The 6,000-nt window shown below is 42.4% G+C and overlaps 1 long non-coding RNA gene across 1 annotated transcript in view; it reads left to right on the top strand.

The window, feature by feature from the left end:
* The first annotated feature begins 1,667 nt into the window (after window positions 1–1,667).
* Window positions 1,668–6,000, top strand: part of LOC137313899 (uncharacterized) — a 79,415-nt gene continuing 75,082 nt past the window's right edge. Inside the window, exons 1-2 of the long non-coding RNA XR_010961115.1 lie at window positions 1,668–1,746; window positions 3,585–3,750. This is a non-coding gene — a long non-coding RNA (uncharacterized lncRNA). The remainder of the gene's footprint in view (window positions 1,747–3,584; window positions 3,751–6,000) is intronic.

The raw sequence follows: 6,000 nt of genomic DNA, 5'->3' as shown, positions 1-6,000 counted from the left end.
TAATAAGTAACAACTCAATTTAACAACCGGTAGGATGCTCAATCAGTATTTTTTTTCTAAAAAGTAACTACTGAAATTAACAACAGGTAGGGGGATCCATCACTAATCGTGATATAAAAAGTAACGACTGAAATTACCAAAACGGAGGAGGGTCCATCACTAATCTTTATATAAAAAAGTAACGACTGAAATTACCAACAGTTAGAAGAGTCCACACTAAATATATATATATAAAGTAACAATTAATTTAACAACAGGTAGGAGGGTCCATCACGAATCTTTAAATAAATAGTAAGTATTGAAATTACCAACAGGCAGAAGGGTCCATCACTAAACTTTATACAAAAAGTAACTTCCGTAATTACCACCAGGTATTGGGTGCATCACTTATCTTTAATTAAAAAGTAACTACACAAACTACCAACAAGGAGGAGGATCCATCACTTATCTTTATATGAAAAGTAACAACACAAACTACCAACAGGTAGGAGGGTCCAGCACTAATCTCCACATACAAAGCATCGACTGAAATTACCAACAGGTAGGGGCGTCCATCATTAATCTTTATATAGAAAGTAACTGTTGAAATTACCAAATGTTAGGAAGGTCCATCACTAATTTGACAAAAAGAGTAACTGCACAATTTAAAATTGTTATTACACTAGTTTCAGCGAATAACTTGAACTATAGTTTGAAGAAATTACTTACTGAGATTAATCGCTTTTACATTTCCACAGTGTGGAAAGGATAGTACAGTGACTGATAGTTTGATTAGTTGCTCTTGCCTGTGTGCACACACAGAGTGAGACACGCGCAAAAGTGGAGAACTATGATTGTAAAATAGCCGTCGAATCTACAACTTATATAATTGTGGTGCTTTCTGAGATTGTAATACCCCTAAAATAAATCCAAAAATAAATGTGCAGCACCTGTTTAAAGTTACACAATTCATAACATTATACATTGGTGTTAATATTCGAAGAACGGTTTAAAATTCCTCACCACCTACAGTGCTCATTAGTCAGGTGCTGATTCCATGAGAGATATGGTAACTATATGCAAATGGTACCACCAACCAAAACACATCTCCATGAACATACGGACAATGTCACTACCCATCGAGAGTAAAGAAATCACACCCAGCTCCATTTGGGTTTTGGAGATAGATATCAGGTGCAAAAAAATCACAGAATTTAACATCAAAACTCAACAAATCAAAAAAATTAAAAAACAAATCTGTGAGTAAAATAATACAATAGCGCCAGACTGGGTAAAACTGAATGAAGGATCATTTAATTCATCACCTCGCTCCATATCGCCCTCCAGAACATTCACTTCCTCAGGAATAAGTCTGGTGCTTGCCTGCAACGGAAGTAAATCTTCCCAATTGGTGCTCCCAGTGCAGAATCTCGGCCGTCTGGAACTGGGTTCTGGAAATCAGCGGGAGTCATTCGGTTTCACTGGGCAGCTGTCTGTGCCGCACCTGATTTGGAGAGTTGATCGTAACAGTCGGGAAATGCTCGATCCTAGAGCTAACAGCTGTTGTACTGATGGGGAAGGAGGGACTTGATATCACATTTAACAAGGCAACGTTCCTCCCTCTCATTTTAATATTTCAGTCTAACCCTCCTATTAATATACTTATTACAGAGCATCACAATCTTGGAACGCCTGTCACCACCATGGCTGAAGGTCCAAACAGGGGAGAAGAACCAACATCTTCAACAAGAATGAAAATAGACACCGGTAGGTTCAGAACAATCTTTAAAATATCAATTGTGTCCTGATAAACGGTCCAGATCATGAACAAGTTCCTGTTGCTCAAACAGGAAGAAGAAACCGAGCATATAGAGTGCAGATAAAACAAAGTGAGTGACCATCTACGGGGCCAGTGAAGTCACAGTTGGAGGGATCTCAGTACTGGAACTGTCCAATAGACACCTGATGTTATGGACTGTAAGGCGGACAGAAACAATGACTCAGATTGGTCTTCCTGAGTAACAGTTTGAAACCAGGGAGCAGTGGGAGGCAGCCCGAGAGGTGAGAGGCAGGTGGGGCACAGGAATAGGAGAGCGAGAGTAGTGCGAGATTCTATAGTCAGGGGAATAGACAGACTCTTCTGCAGACCTGAGTAGGTCCAAATGGTAAGTGGCCGCCCGGGTGCCAGAGGGATGAATTTCCTGAAACAGGTGGGACCATCTCTGGAAAGGAAAGGAGAGCGGAAAATAGTCATGGTCGGAACCAATGACACGGTTGGAATTCCGTTTATAAAGGGAACATTAAAATTTGAGCTCCAGACTAAAAACCAAGGCCTCAGGGTGGTGATCTCAGAATTGTTTTGCACTGGGCCCTCACTGAGGACAATATGAGGCAGGTGAATGTGCGGCAGCAGGGCTGGAGCAGCGGGGAAGGGTTCATGCATATGGTGAGTTCAGGGAGAAAGGAAGGGACGGTTACGATCTGAACCAACCAGCAAAAACGATTTGACAGACTGGGTATATGGAGCAGTGGGAGGGTTTCACCTGATAAAACTGGAGCGTGTGAAATATCCGGATCAGAGACTAGAGAGTGGAAATAATAAAACTGTTGGAGCAGGAACAGAAGATTTATGAATTCATGAAAGGTTATTCGCAAGACAAAAGGAAGGAGGCTTTTGAAGTAGTGACAGAAGATGTAACTTGATATCTAAAAATAAAAAACAACGAGAACGTGTCAACATTCCAATGAATTGGAGTTCAGATTGTGTGTTGTGTCAGTGAATCTACAAATCATCCAAACACGTTTGGAAAGTCAGACTCATGAGCGATGTGATCCAGTATGTATAAGACAGGGCTGGATTGCATGAACTTTTTTGGGAGATGCAATATTTCCTTCAATTTCTAAAATTGATGGCAGATGTGAAAATTTTGGTTTCAAAGAATCAAAGTATCACAGTATCAAACTATCTACAGTAAACGTATTCCATACAAAGGTGTCGATACAGCATCTTCAGCGAGACTGAGGAGGATGTGGAGCCATATTTCGAGACAACTGTGGAGAAGGATTTGGCTCTGAATTTAATAGCCGAGGTGGATTATTCACTGAGCTCAGAGAAAACGCACCCGAGGCTGTTAAAGGAAGTCAGAGAGCAGATCGGAGGGACTCTGACCACCATTTTTCAAAACGCACAATTTTTAGAACACAATTGTTAATGAAAATATCCAGGTGGACTAAAAGAGTCCAAGTAATGTCTGTGTTAAAACAGGGAGAATGTTGCAGTCAGATAAATTGAGACCAATTAGACAACGTCATTTGTGTCAAACTTCTCGAAACTGAAATTTCACATCGAATTATGTATGATTCAGTCAAGGCTGGAACGGATTAACTGTAGATATTTGACATTGTATTTGACCAATTTGATACAGCCTTATTGAGACGTGACTATATCGATCAATGGATTGTAAAACCTGCGGTATATATGGGTTTTCAGAAGGGATTTGATAACGTCGCTCACAGGAGGCGGCAACCGTTTGGTGTAAGAGGAAATGTAACCGCCCGGAAGGAAGGTCGATCATGTTTTTAGTTTTCTCCATTGTTGTTCACAGACCGAACACTGCGATCACTGAGGCCTTGACAAAGTTTGACGGTTACCAACTGTTCCAGTTGACGAAATTCTATCGGGACAGACCAGAACAGGCAGTTGAAGAAGGGGTGGACGGAGTCAGCTCGTTGTCAACATACGAGAGGCATTTCAGTGGACAAGAACATCGGGTAAGTGGGAGGGGATCGGGATGAGTTTGGATTATTTAAACATCACAGAACTGACAGGATATCAGAACTTCGAATCATAGAAGGTAACAGAAGAGAATGGATCAAACTGCAATTATTGGGAATCTGAAGCAATGAAAGGCAGTGGTGAAAATACCCAGCGGATCGGTCAGTATCGGTACAAAGGACAGGGTAATTGTTCGGATACAACTCTTGAGTGGACCGAAAACAAAGTAAAACAGTTTTAGTGGAACTGGGAAAAGGGCAGATCGGAGGCGATAAACAGGCCTTAGAGGGAATTTCATGAGTTGACTGAACTGGAATCCAGTTCAGGAAATTAAGGAACTAGGAGGTGACATGAAAATGTCTGCGGAGTAAATGAGAGACATTTCAAGATCAAAAATGTTAAAATGCCTAAGACCCGAACAGGGAAAATAACCAAACAAACTGTGGAGAGCGCGAATCCGATGCCGTGCAGGGTTTTGTTCTCACCCATTCATCACCGGGGGTTAATTCTCCCTTCAGCGGACTCACAATCCGGACAGTAGAACTTGCGGTGGAGCGTCACTCCCCGGGAGAGCACTTTAGGAAATTGCATGCCATTAGCCCATAATATTTGGTCAATTACTTTTAATTGAATCGAGGTGAATGGAAGTGAAAATGTGTCAGGGTTGCAATGGAAGGTCGAACTAACACCACCTGCTGAAGGTGGAAATCGTGGCAATCGAGTCATAGAATCATAGTAAAGAGGAGCAGGAGTAGGCCATTCGGCCCTTCGAGCGTACTCCGCCATTCAATAGGATCATAGCTGGTCCTCTATCTCAATACCATATTCCCGCTTGTAGAAGTTTTTACAGTCCGCTTTTATGTTCCTTGCAAGTTCACTCTCATACTCTATTTTACCCTCTTAATCAATCTCTTGGCTCGTTTTTGCTCAATTCTAAACAGCTCCCAATCCTCAAGCTTGCTACATTTTATGGCAAATTTATGTGACTCCTCTTTGGATCTCATCCTATCCTTATTTTCGTTGTTAGCCATGGTTGGGCCCCTTCTCCTTTTGTGTTTTTGTGCCAGAACGGAATGTATAACTGTTGCAATTCATGCATTCGTTCCTTAAATGTTAGCCATTGCCTATCCACCGTCATGCCTTTTAATGGAGGTCCCAAATCTATCATATCCAACTCACTCCTCATTCCTTCGTAGTTTCCTTTGTTTAGATTTAGTACCCGAGTTTCGGATTGCTCCACTTCACTTTCGATCTTAATGAAGAATTCTATTCTGTTGTGGTCACTCTTCCCTAAAGCACCCCGCACAATAAGATTATTAATTAACCGCTTCACAGTGCACAATACCCAATCTAGGATAGCCTGTTCCCGAATTGGCTCCTCAACATACTAATCTAAAAAAAAACATCTCGCACATACTCTAGGAATTAATGCTCCAAAGTATTATTGCTAATTTGGTTTGGCCAGTATATATGTAGATGAAAGTCACCCATGATTAAGTGGGGATTGAGGGATATGGCGCCTTGTTGTCTATAGGTGCTTGAGGGATAAGGGAGGTAGTTTTGGAATGAGGGATTTTTTGTGAGCATGGGTAGGTTGGGTTGAGTGACATGGGGAGAAGGTGTAGAGGTGGGGATTGAGGGAATTGGGTAGAATGTGGGTAGGTGGGGATTGGGTGCGTTGGGTGCGTTTGTGTGATCTGTGGAGATGGTGATTCGGTGCGTTTGTGGGATACAGAGGGAAGGTGGTTGGGGGGGGGGGGATTGTGGACGATGCTGAGAAGTTGCGCAGATGAGATTGAGGGATATGGGGTTAAGGTGCGTTGTGTTGCTTGAGGGATATGGGGATGTGGTTAGTTGGGATTGACTGACTTGGTGAGAAGTTCGGTGGATGGGATTGAGCGATATGGTGAGAAATTGGACAGGTGGGATTGAGGAATAAGGAGATAATGTCGGTAGGAGGGGATTGAAGGAAATGTTGTGAAGGTGGGTAAGTGGGGTTGTGAGATATGGTGAGACATTGGTTAGGTGGGGATTGAGAGTTTAGGGGAGAAGGTGGGTAGGTGGGGATTGAGGGATAAGTGGGGAAGTTGGGTAGGTCGGGTTTGAAGGATGTTGTGAGAAGGTGAGTCGGTGGCATTGAGGGATATGCGTAGAATGTGCTTTGGTGGGGATTGAGTGATATGTGGGGAAGGTGGGAAGGCGGGGATTGAGGGATATTGTGAGAATATGGATAGATGGGGTTGATT

This window comes from Heptranchias perlo, unplaced genomic scaffold, assembly GCF_035084215.1.
Source record: "Heptranchias perlo isolate sHepPer1 unplaced genomic scaffold, sHepPer1.hap1 HAP1_SCAFFOLD_49, whole genome shotgun sequence".
NCBI classification, from domain to species: Eukaryota; Metazoa; Chordata; class Chondrichthyes; order Hexanchiformes; family Hexanchidae; genus Heptranchias; species Heptranchias perlo.
This window is presented reverse-complemented; position numbering and strand designations above follow the sequence as displayed.